Source organism: Macadamia integrifolia, chromosome 2, assembly GCF_013358625.1.
Source record: "Macadamia integrifolia cultivar HAES 741 chromosome 2, SCU_Mint_v3, whole genome shotgun sequence".
NCBI classification, from domain to species: domain Eukaryota; kingdom Viridiplantae; phylum Streptophyta; class Magnoliopsida; order Proteales; family Proteaceae; genus Macadamia; species Macadamia integrifolia.
Window position 1 is genome coordinate 39,969,575 of NC_056558.1, and position 11,730 is coordinate 39,981,304.

At 39.7% G+C, this 11,730-nt stretch overlaps 1 long non-coding RNA gene and 1 other non-coding gene across 2 annotated transcripts; both read left to right on the top strand.

The window, feature by feature from the left end:
• Positions 1-2,586: 2,586 nt before the first annotated feature.
• LOC122072423 lies at positions 2,587-2,693 on the top strand. Its single transcript, XR_006138439.1, has one exon. It is a non-coding gene; the product is annotated as a small nucleolar RNA R71 (small nucleolar RNA).
• Positions 2,694-8,645: 5,952 nt separating this feature from the next.
• On the top strand, positions 8,646-10,812 carry LOC122092917. The gene is made up of 2 exons (XR_006144355.1): positions 8,646-9,028; positions 10,460-10,812. It is a non-coding gene; the product is annotated as an uncharacterized LOC122092917 (long non-coding RNA).
• Positions 10,813-11,730: the final 918 nt, after the last annotated feature.

Below are 11,730 nucleotides of genomic sequence, written 5' to 3' on the forward strand. Positions count from 1 at the left end.
TGGGATTTGTTTATAGCCGGAATATCCATCAAGAAAGCAATAGTATTCATGTCCAGCTAACCTCTCTAACATCTGGTCAATGAATGGCAATGGGAAGTGGTCCTTCCAGGTTACCGCATTTAACTTCCTATAGTCTATGCACACTCTCCAACCTAATTGGACACGGGTTGGAATTAGTTCATTATTGGCATTGGAAACTGCAGTCACCCCAGACTTCTTAGGCACTACGTGAACTGGGCTTACCCATTGGCTGTCAGAAATAAGATAAATTATTCCATGATCCAAGCACTTTAGGATCTCTTTCTTAATGGCTTCCATCATCACTGGGTTAGCTCTTCTTTGGGGTTCAGTGGATGGTTTGGAATCCTCCATAAGATGTATATGATGTTGCACAATGGAAGGGCTTATACCCTTGATATCAGCCATGGTCCAACCTAGGGCTTCCTTATTATCTTTTAACACTTTAAGTAACTCCTCTTCCTGGCTAGAAGTCAAATTTGAAGAAATTATTACAGGAAGAGTCTGGTCAGGCCCTAGGAAAGCATATCTCAAATTAGATGGCAACTCCTTAAGATCTAGCTTAGGGGGCTCAACCATGGAAGGTTTGGGAATGGAATTGGAAAGGGGTCCTAAGGGCTCCACAAGTGTGTGAAGACTCAAGACTTCAGAAAAGAAATTTTCACTATCATCATCCAACTCATCCATACACTCTTGGAATTCTGAATCAAAATCAATATCAAAGTTGGTAACTAAATCATCAGAAAAATCCAGAAAATCCTCAAGCATATTGATCTCTTCTTCCATATGTGGTTGCTTGCCAATCCTAAACATGTTAAACTCAACAGTTTGGTTACCAAAAGATAATCTTAGGAAACCATTCCGGCAATTGATTAATGCATTACTGGTAGCCAAGAATGGTCTTCCTAGAATTATTGGGATCTCATCCTTGGTTGAGAAGGGCTTAGTATCTAACACAATGAAATCAACAGGGAAAATAAATTCCCCCACCTTTAGTAAGACATCCTCAACCATCCCTTTAGGAATCTTAACAGACCTATCTGCCAACTGAAGAGTAGTTCCAGTGGCTTTCAATTCTCCTAATCCTAGTTGCTTGTACACATAGTAAGGTAAAATATTCACACTTGCGCCAAGGTCAAGTAAGACATGCTCAATATAGGTGTTGCCTATGACACAAGATATGGTAGGGCTCCCTGGATCCTTATACTTGGCTACTATAGGCTGAGTAATTATGGAACTAATGTTACCTGCCAAGAACGCCTTTTTGGGCACACTAGTGATACGTTTGTGAGTACACAAATCTTTCAGTACCTTTGCATAGGCGGGGATCTGGGATATGGCATCCAAAAGAGGGATGTTTACTTCTACCTTTTTGAAGACTTCTAAAATTTTATCCATGGAAGCAGTCTTCTTTTTGTGTACCAAGCGATTAGGAAATGGGACAGGATGAACATAAGGACTATTAGGGATTTGCCCCTGTTCAGAAGAATCATTTTTGGTTTCCTCACCCAAATCATCTTTAGTTTCAGAAAAATCTTTAGGTTCATCAGACGAACCTGGAACAAGAGACACACTTGTGTCCTCAATTGAAGAAGAGTTAACAGGAGTAATAGATGGGGAAGATTTAGGAACACTCTGTAGGTACTCTCTACCACTCCTAAGGGCATAAACAACATTACATTGGTTAGAGGGCCCTTGTTGAGTCTGACCTTGTACTATATTCAGTGGTGCATTAGTTGGTCCTTGTGAACTAACAGGCTGATGATGCCTAGGGTTAGGCTCTGGTTGACTGGGTAAAGTTCCTTTCTCCCCCTCACGCATAATTGAGACAACTTGGGTAAGTTTTCTCGTAAGATTTTGATGGCTTGTCATGAGGAGGGCCATATTTTTTTCCAAGTCACTTATTCTACTTACCTCTCCAGTGTTGGTAAACCCAGGGGGTTGCTGATAAGATGATAGGAGAGGGGCCCTAGGAAAACTCGCCTGAGGTCCTACATTTGACCTAGGAAAAGTATTTTGGAAAAAAGATTGTTGTGCAAAGGGAGGCCTTTGGGGTCCAGGTTGACCTTGATTATAGAAATTGGAAAGTCCTGCTTGGTTGCCCTGATTCCAAGTGAAATTTGGGTGATTTCTCCATCCTGGATTGTAGGTGTTACTATATGGATTATTTTGGTATAAGGCATTAACACTATCATTAGAAGTGCCCCCAGAGGTGTTGGGGCATTCTTCTATGACATGTCCAGGGGACTGACACCAAGCACGAATCTTAACCAAATTGACTGATGATGGCTCTCTAGGAACAATAGCCTCAATCCTCTTGATTAGGTATCCAAATGGGCTTCCTTGGCTACTATCACATCCACAAAATATCATTTTCCTCCTATGGTTCTTTCACTCTCTTGGGTTGATTCCCACTCATAGGTTTTATCTGCTAAGTCAAGTAAAAATTCTCATGCCTTTCCTTCATCTGTAAAGGATGTGAATCCCTCAGGGCACATAGACTCTATCATTTATTTAGTTGGATAATCAATACCCTCATAAATTATTTGACATAAATGCCATAGGTCTAGGCCATGGTGAGGGCATTCTTGGAGTAGATCCTTGAATCTCTCTATAAATTTGAAAAATAACTCACTAGGCTTTTGCCTAAACTGAAGGATATCACTTCTAAGCTTATTGGTCTTGTGAGTTGGGAAAAACTTCTTAAGGATGACAACTGTGAACTGTTCCCATGAGATTGTGGAATTTGTGGGTAACCCATGCAACCACTTCTTAGCTTGGTCTTTCAATGCAAAAGTGATAAACCTAAGCTTAACAACATCATCAGAAAACTGTTGGATCTTAATTAGAACACATACCTCTTCAAATTCCCTTAGAAATATGTATGCATCCTCAGAGGTCAACCCATGGAAGTGGGGCAACATAGTGATGTATTGAGATTTGAGTTTAAAATTATTGCCCTGGGCTTGTGGTAGAACTATGCAGGAAGGTTGGGCTGTTCTAGCAGGGTAGAACCTATCTTTCAGAGATTTAGGTGAAGGGTTTTGCTGTTGGTCTCCCATATTAAAGGGTTTTAAAGAGAGCAAACGTATTGGATCACTACTTGTTGGATCTCTTCTTTCTAACCGATTCTTAGTATTACGTACCCACCTAACACTCATGCAACAGAAAACTACCCGCAACTAAAGTAAGACAAGCACAAAAGAATGGATAGCAAAACTTTTTGATGATTTTTTTTTGATTTTTTTTATTTTTTTTTTGCTTTTTGGGAGCTTACCGGCAGGGATCCGGGGTTGCTCAGGTCAATTCCTGAGGTACTGCTACAGGGCGAAACCTGTCTTTATCATACTGTGAGGCATGGCGACCTCCACTGATACAACTATTATTGCAAGTTGTTCTTCTCAGGAATTCAATAAAAGAAAAGGAAAAATATAAAACAAAGCAAACAAAGCACTCCGATTTACCAAAAGAAAGTGAAAAATAACATGAAACTGTCTCCCCGGCAATGGCGCCAAAAACTTGTTTGAGATTTAAAATGTAACCGCAAGCGTACGGATCAGTGTAGCTACGGGTCGAACACAGAGAGAGCAGCCACTTTATTTTTTATTTCTTTTAATAATGCGAAAGTGAACCAATTAATGGTTGTGATCTAATTCTAATTACCGTCCTAAACATAAGTATCTAAAATAACGTCCTAACCATTCGTCATCTAAGAATTTAAAGACGCAAGCCACGCAATTAAAATTAAATAAATAAATAACTGAAAATAAACAACCCAGGCAATTAAAAAAAAATAATAAAGGGAAAAAAATGCTGAAATAAAAATAAAGTAAAAGAAAGGGGATAAAGCTAGAGAGAGACTCACAAGTAGGTTTCTCTACTTAACCCGAGGGATGCATCATAATATGAGCTTCCCTACTTGACCAGAGAGTCACTCTTACAAGGGTTACTCTACTTGGCTTTAGAGAAAGGGAGACAATTAAAATAAAAGCAATAAATTGATGGTTCTATGGCTAGGAGGGGCAAAGCCAACACATACACTAGCCATGAACCTTGGGGGAAATGGATAACAATAATGTAACGACTAAAATTAAAATCCTAAATTAAGAAAGAAAGAGTAGTCAGAAGGGGGAATGAGAGGGGGGAGAGAAGACTACTGAAGAAGCCTACTTACTTGAACTCAACCCTTGAACTGAAAACTTGATCGATTTGAGATACTACCAGTACTAAAAACCAGATCTGAAATAAACTAAATCTGAAATTTCTAGTACTAGTGAAAACAAATCTTGAAAAAAAATTACTCCACCGCTCGTGATCTTGTCACCTAGATCTAAGCCTAGAACTATAACTTAAAAAATTACAACTCAATTGCATAAATCATAAACATAAAAAGACTGAATAAGAATAAAGCAGTGCTTGCATTAATTGAAATAAAAAAAAGCTATTACAAAAGTGATTAAAGAAAAGATAAAGAAGAACTAAAACCAAAGAGAGAGAGAGGGAGAGAGAGAGCAACTAAAAAAAAACTAGAAGAAGAATGAATTGTCTCCCCTCTTCTAACATGAGTTGTATTTATAGGGAATGGGGAGGTAGGGTAACAAATTTCTCTTTCCTAAAAGAGAGAAACCCACAATTGATTGTGAGATCTTTTGAGACCAAAAGTGCTAAGGTGGAGGAGAGAGAAGAGAAAAATAAACTTTGAGAAATTTCCTATAATTTTTTTGCTTATTTTCTTTCCTTTTTTTTTTTTCTAATTTATTTCTCTTATTTTTCTCCCTCCAAGGGACGATTTTCTTCTTGCTTTGTGTGATTTGGACAATATTTTGGTGATGATGTGGAGGAGAGAGAAGATTTGGACAATTTTTTTTTCTTCCTTTTTTTTTTCTTCTCTTCTTAGGAACCCTTCCACGATTTTCCTTGCTTCTAATTTGATGTGAAAATCCCCTCCATGCCCTTAGTGCTTTAAGTGAGTGAAAAGCAGGAAATCTTCAACAAAATTCTCTAAAAAAAAAAAATTATGAGATTCGAACTTGAGACCTCTTGGTGAGCAAGGGATTTTTGTATACCATAGCTCACCAACTACACTAGGTAGTTGTTGTTACCAAAAACGAATCTTCAATCATTTAAGGATGTGGTCTATCAATCCTTGTTGGCATTTAAAATATTCTGTACCTTTGAGACAATTGCAAACGACCTGGTTCTGCATCTCGGTTCAGTTCTGATCCATTATTCTTTTTCTGGCCCGAAAAGAATAATCATTTGTATGGGTGACCAAACGAATGTGTACTTTTAATTGAACACATCCATCTTGCTCAAAATTTCGTCCTCTTCGCAACCATGAAAAGAAATAGGGCCTCTTTACGTGTAAAATTGAAGATATAGCGCCCGATAGTCCTTAAGGCCTTGAAAATATAAAACCTGCAAAAAGAGAGTAAAACCCAAGGTAGCTCCATTCTAAATATGTAAAATGCATGTTTTACTACCCTAGATTTCACACATAAATATGCTCATCAATTACTAATGCCTAAACTTTGAAGATGTATTCATCATCTAATTCTGATTTGATTTTACTCTGTTAAATAATATATTTTTTTTTTATTTGAAGAATATTAATCATTGACTAAATAAGAAGAAAACCTTATCCAAGTTAATCTTCTAATGAACATCAAGGCCAAGAAATGGGTTGTGTATAGTTTTGAACATAGATGTGTTAGAGATTGTCATTGAATATGCATCATAAACCAGAACCGGCCATCTTTTGCCTAATAAGAAGAAGTTCCAAAAGTTAGTGTCAATTTTTGCACTAAGCAATGAAAGAATGTCCCTCGAGTCTTATAGCTGAGATTTTTATTAATTTTTTTTCTATTTTTGCATTATGGACAAATTATTCGATGATTGATCTTTGACTAAATTTGGTGGCCTATTTCAACCATCTTGCTCACAATATATTTGGTTTTACTTTTACAACTACATTTCTAGATTTTTTTTTTTTTTTTTTTTTTACATTTTCAGATGTTCGTTGTTCCTCAAATAGAGTTTATTATTTATATTTTTATTTTTAGAATTTTCAATAATTTTAAATTATTATTCAGTTATGTTTCAATTAGATTATGGTGTGGCATAAAACACATTTGAGGAATAACGAACATTTGAGTAAGGGGTGTTGATTACAATATCAACATCAAAATCATCTATCATGAAATGGTGAGGTGTAATAAGCTAGCATCCAATAACTAGGATGTGTGACCGAATCCTCACAATCGTATTGAATGTTCATTACACCTTATTGCTCGCGTCAGACAATTTAAACTCCAAATATCGTAAGTAATAGCAAAGCCATGGCGCAACAAAATACCCCATCCCTGGTTCCATGCTTGTTAGATGGTAAAACTATTGCCTTTCATGGTAAACTGAATAGGCGTAACCATACTTTCCCTAGAGAGCTTAGTTCTTAGTTTTCTCCCCTTTATGTTTCCTCTCCTTACCTTCGCTGTTTGAGTCCTTAGTTTCCTTTCCTTTTCCCCGGTCTGGTGTTGTATCCTTCCATATCCCTGTGGTTTCTTCCTTCCTTTCTCTGACCGATGTATCGTTTGTTCTTTCGATCTCGTACAATTCCATGAATTACTACCTTCAGGGGGTGACACGTGTATTGATACCAATGCAATGGTCCAGATCTGATTTAAATGTCTTTTCACTGATTTAACGTTTTATTAGTTGTACCAGATCTGAACCATTGTATTGGTATCAATACACGTGTCACCGCCTGAAGGTGGTATTGCACAAAATTGTACGAGATTGGAATTACAGATGATTTTAACCCCGACGACTGTTCTTGGCCCGTCTTTTGGTGTTGGTCGGGGTGTGCGTTTCTCCTTCATTTTCCTGGTATCCCTTCTCAAGGTTGTTTTTCCCTGGGTTTCTGTGTTGCAGTGCTTCGGCTGATCCTTTTCTTGTCTACTGCTGCTGTCTCCTTGGTGTGGGTTCTGGCTGCTGTTTGTGTTCTGGATTTACGATTGGCGGTCGTCGGTTCTTCCTATTCATGGCTCAGTCTTCTGCTCCGGGCATTATCGGCTCGTCTCCATCATCCCTGCCATGTGAAAACACCTTGAAGATCTCTCATGCCAGTTCAGAATTGCTCCGCCCTCGGAGGGCGTTGGGTGGTTCTAGGCCACCTCGTTCTATTTGGAAGGCATCTCTCTGCCCTCCGTGGCTTGCTTTGGGTGAGGCTGTAGGGCCTTCATCGTTGATCAAATCTGAAAGTGGTTCGTCCTAGGTCAGGGGATGTGTTGCTTCCCCTTTCTCCTTCTTTGGCTACATTGTGGAACATCCTAAGCCTGGTCGTGATGAGTTACGAGATTTCCTTATCTCATTATGGGAAAACAAGGGAGCCTCCTACATCTGTTGCTTCGAGCAAGGAAGCGTTTTTGTAGAATTTTGGACCTCCAAGTTGAGGAATAGGGTTTTTGATGCTGCTCCTTGGTGGTTTCATCGGTCCTTGATCCATATCTTTCCGCACGCCTTGGATGAGGTCTCGCATATGCTGGAACAAGATTTCCTGCCTTTATGGGTTCATCTATTTGAGGTTCCAGAAGAATGTTTCTTGGAGGAGAAAATTAGAAAGGCTGTGGCTAAGTTTGGCAGACCTTTAGAAGTTTTTCTTAATCCGGTTGAGTTGGGACTCCCACCCTTCACAGCAAGAGTTAAATTAATGTTAAAAAAAAGGCTACCTGTGTTTGTCTTTATAATATTCGTTTGTCAGATGGATCTTTGGGGGGAAAAAATCCTCTGTTTTTCTCATCCATGTTTTTCCTTGTTTTTCTACCTGCATAACACGACACGTGGACAACTTTAAGACCAACGCACCGGATGTTGTAATCCTCACCCAACCTTGACCATTGGTCTTATTACATCCGGTGCGTTGCTCTTAAAATTATCCACGTGTCGTGTTCTGCAGGTAACAAAACAAGAAAAAATAGGGATGAGAAAAACAGAGGATTTTCATCCTCTTTGGGGTTGGTAGTTACCAAAACTGAACTCTTTACCATTTGCTTCCTCTGTGGTCGCATTTATCATGACACTATCCACTGGCCTTTTGTGAATGGGTCCTATGGAGTTCCGTTACCTCCACGTGGTTTTTATGATAATGCTCTTACTCCTCCACTCATGGTGAATTTTTGGAAATGGACTACTGATGTTAGGCGTGGGGCGATGGCTGGCCATCCACATAGTGTTTGCCCTTCTCTCTCTCTGCTGGTAATAGCATGGGAATGGAAACTCCATTTACGTCCTCGGGAAAGGGGCTTCTCGATGACTCTGAGGATTTTTTCATGGCAAACCTTTTTCTGGACATAGCTTCAGACCCTTCTTCTGCTTGCTTCAAGGATCTAGATGGACCTGTATTTCCACCTGCAGTGTTAACCGATGTGATGCGTAGCCACACTATTATGTTCGGTTCCCTCCCACTTCAGGCTCCTTTGAAGACTTACCTCCCTTGGTTCTAGGTGTTACCCCCCAGGTTCCTTCATCCCAGGTGTTTCACAATTTGGATTTTCCAGGGGTTAAGATTGATCACCCAGTTTTAGTCACTATACACCAGCATTTTTACTTGGGAAAGAATCATCTGCCAATCAAGTGAAGAACTCTTCTGACAAAGATGCTTCGTCTGCTTCATTGGGGTGTAAGACAACTGACGAACCGCTTGCTAATAGAGCCGCTTCTACCAGTGACCTTTCTGCTGGACAAAGATGTGGTTCTACAAGAAATGGAAGTTTGATGATCTGTTCGGTGCTTCATCTGAACCGGAACTCACCGCCATTAAGAACCTTATCACTGATTGTATCTCTTTTTCTGCATGCCCGGTGTCTCTTCTCACTGCTCTCAAACTTTGGATCGCTGAGGTGTCTTCTTCCATGGAGTCCCTTCCTTTTGCCCTCGCTGATACATCGGTCAATTGAGCTAATGAAGGTCTTGATTCCATAGGTGATATGGGGATACTCCCATGCCAGACCGGGTACCACCTTACATTTATCCATCATCCTTTGTTGATTTTTATGGTTGTTTCTTTATTGTGTTGCTTGGTCTTTCCTTCTAGTGGTTTCGTTTAGGTCATTAATTGCTTTTCTGGTCGGTCCGGTAGTACTTAGTGTATGTGTGGTTAGTTTTTTGGTGCCTCTCTTATCTGGTTTCTACTATCTTAGATCGAGGTTCTCCTGCTGGAATGTTCGTGGCTTAAATGGGTCTTTCACAAAAAAATGTTTATCTTTATTTTGTAAAAGATGGAAACCTGATCTTATTTTTCTCTGTGAGACTAAATACCTGAACCATGACTCTTTGACTCTCCCTAAAAACTTGGATGTTTTTTCTTCACGATGGTCTGTGAATAGTTAGGGTTCTAGAGGTCGAAAGGGGGGTTTGTTTCTTCTCTCATCTGGGAACCTCTCTATATCTAATGTGGATATTTTTTCGGAATTCTTTGCGGTGTTTATATCAGATGCTACTTTGGGTGTTTGGTGTCTCATCTGTCTCTATGCCCCTCCCCATGCTTCTTCTCGTGTGGGCTGCTGGCATAGGCTGCTTGATTTCCTTGGGTCTTTAGATTGCCCCTTTTCCATCATCGGGGATTTTAATGAGATCTCTCCCCAACCGACAAAATGGGTGGCAAACCATTTTCCCCTTCTCTTGCTGCCTCTCTCCTATCTGAGATAATTTCTACTTTTGACCCTCTTACCATCCATCCCAGAGGATCGTGTTTCACTTGGTCTAATAAACAAAAGCCACCGCACCTGATCAAAGAGCCCCTAAACAAATGTCTCTCCAATCTTGCTTGGACCTCTTGCTTCCCCAATGCGTTCCTTTCTAAACTTCCCTCTACAGGCTCTAATCACAACCCATTACTTTTACATCTCTATGGCTCCACACCTACTTTTCAGAAACTCTTCCATTTTCAGGATGCATGGTCATCCAACTCATCCTTCACTTCTTTTTGTAATATGAATTGGAACACTGACCCCGATCTAAATCTATGCGGGAAACTTAGTGGCTTCAGTAGACTTTTGATACAATGAATTTTGTCGGTGTTTGGGCATATTGATGGTCTGAAGAACTCTCTGATTGACAATTTTTACTGCGTGGAAAATAGTTTTCCAAGTTCTTCATATTTCTCTTCCTTGAGCGAACTCTCTACTAATCTCAAATGGATTTTTAATGCGGAGGAGAAATTTTGGTTTCAAAAATCTCATGCTCTTTTCCTCAAAGATGGGGACCGGAATACTAAATTTTACCATGCGGTCTCCAGGGCAAATATTTGCAAAAGGCGAATTGATTTCATTCGGGACCCACAGGGGGGAATTGATTTTTGGTGCTCGTGGAATTGCTAAGGTGTTTGCTTCCTATTTCTCTGAGGTTTTCTCTACTTCTGATCCTCTTGACCCTTCTTTTGTAGAGAGTTTGTTTCCTACTGCCCTCTTGGAGGGCGATGCGCTGTCCATTTACCGTGCTCCTGATGTAGCGAAGATTAAGGTTGTTGTCTTTTCGATCGGAGCTTACAAGGCTCCTGGCATTGATGGTTTTCAGGCCTGTTTTTATCAGAGATTTTGGGATATCATTGCCCAGGATGTGTGCAAATTTGTTAGGGATTTCTTTCTTCAGGGTACCCTGCCATTTGGGGCCAATCACACCCTTCTTTGTCTAATTCCTAAAAAAGAACTTGCTTCAATCATTAAGGACTTTCACCCGAGTAGCCTCTGTAATGTTAACTATATGATCATTGGAAAATTATTGGCAAACCAATTAAAAGCCTACCTCCCGTCCTTCATTTTTCCATATCAAGCTACATTTATTAGAGGTAGGCAAATTTTTGATAATATCATGATAGCCAATGAGATCTTCCATTATCTTAAGTGAAAGTGTAAAGGTAAAATAGGTTTCATGGCAATTAAAATTGACATGTCCAAGGCCTATGACAGGCTTGAATGGAATTTGATTTTGAAGCTTTTTTCATTCCTTGGCTTTGGTGCATAGTGGTGTGATATGATTTCCTACTTGATATCTTCTTCTTTCTCAATTAAGATGGAAGGGTCAGCCTTCGAATATTTTCTCCCTTCTCGTGGGATCTGATAGGGATGCCCTCTGAGCCCTTATTTGTTTATTTTGGCAATGGAAGTTCTCTCTCGGCTGCTTTCTGTATAGAGAGATTTTAAACAGTTTCAAGGAATTAAAATTGCTCGAAGGGCTCCTAAAATTACTCATCTCCTCTTCGTTGATGATGTTTTTATTTTTTGTCGAGCCTTACCTTAGGACTTGTTGTCTATTAAAGCGGTTCTGGATCTTTTTTCTGATTTGTCGAGCCAACATATTAATCTCACCAAAAGTGGCTATTTTTTTTTTAACTCCAATGTGGCCCAGAGCGATCGTATCCAACTGTGCTCTATGCTAGGTATCAAGGAATTGTCTCATGACATACCCTACCTAGGAACCACTCTATCTCCTTCCCACTCCCGGGTCAAAACCTTTAAACACGTCATTGATTGGATGAATAGGAAATTGTCAATTTGGAAATCGAATCTCCTTTCATATGTTGGTCGGAAAGTGCTTGTTCAATCGGTCCTAAGCTCTATTCCGTTTATTGGATGTCTTGCTTCGATCTCCCAATTAGTACTTGTCGCCAGATTGACTCTATCTGTGCCCGATTTTGGAATGGGCAATGTCCTACCT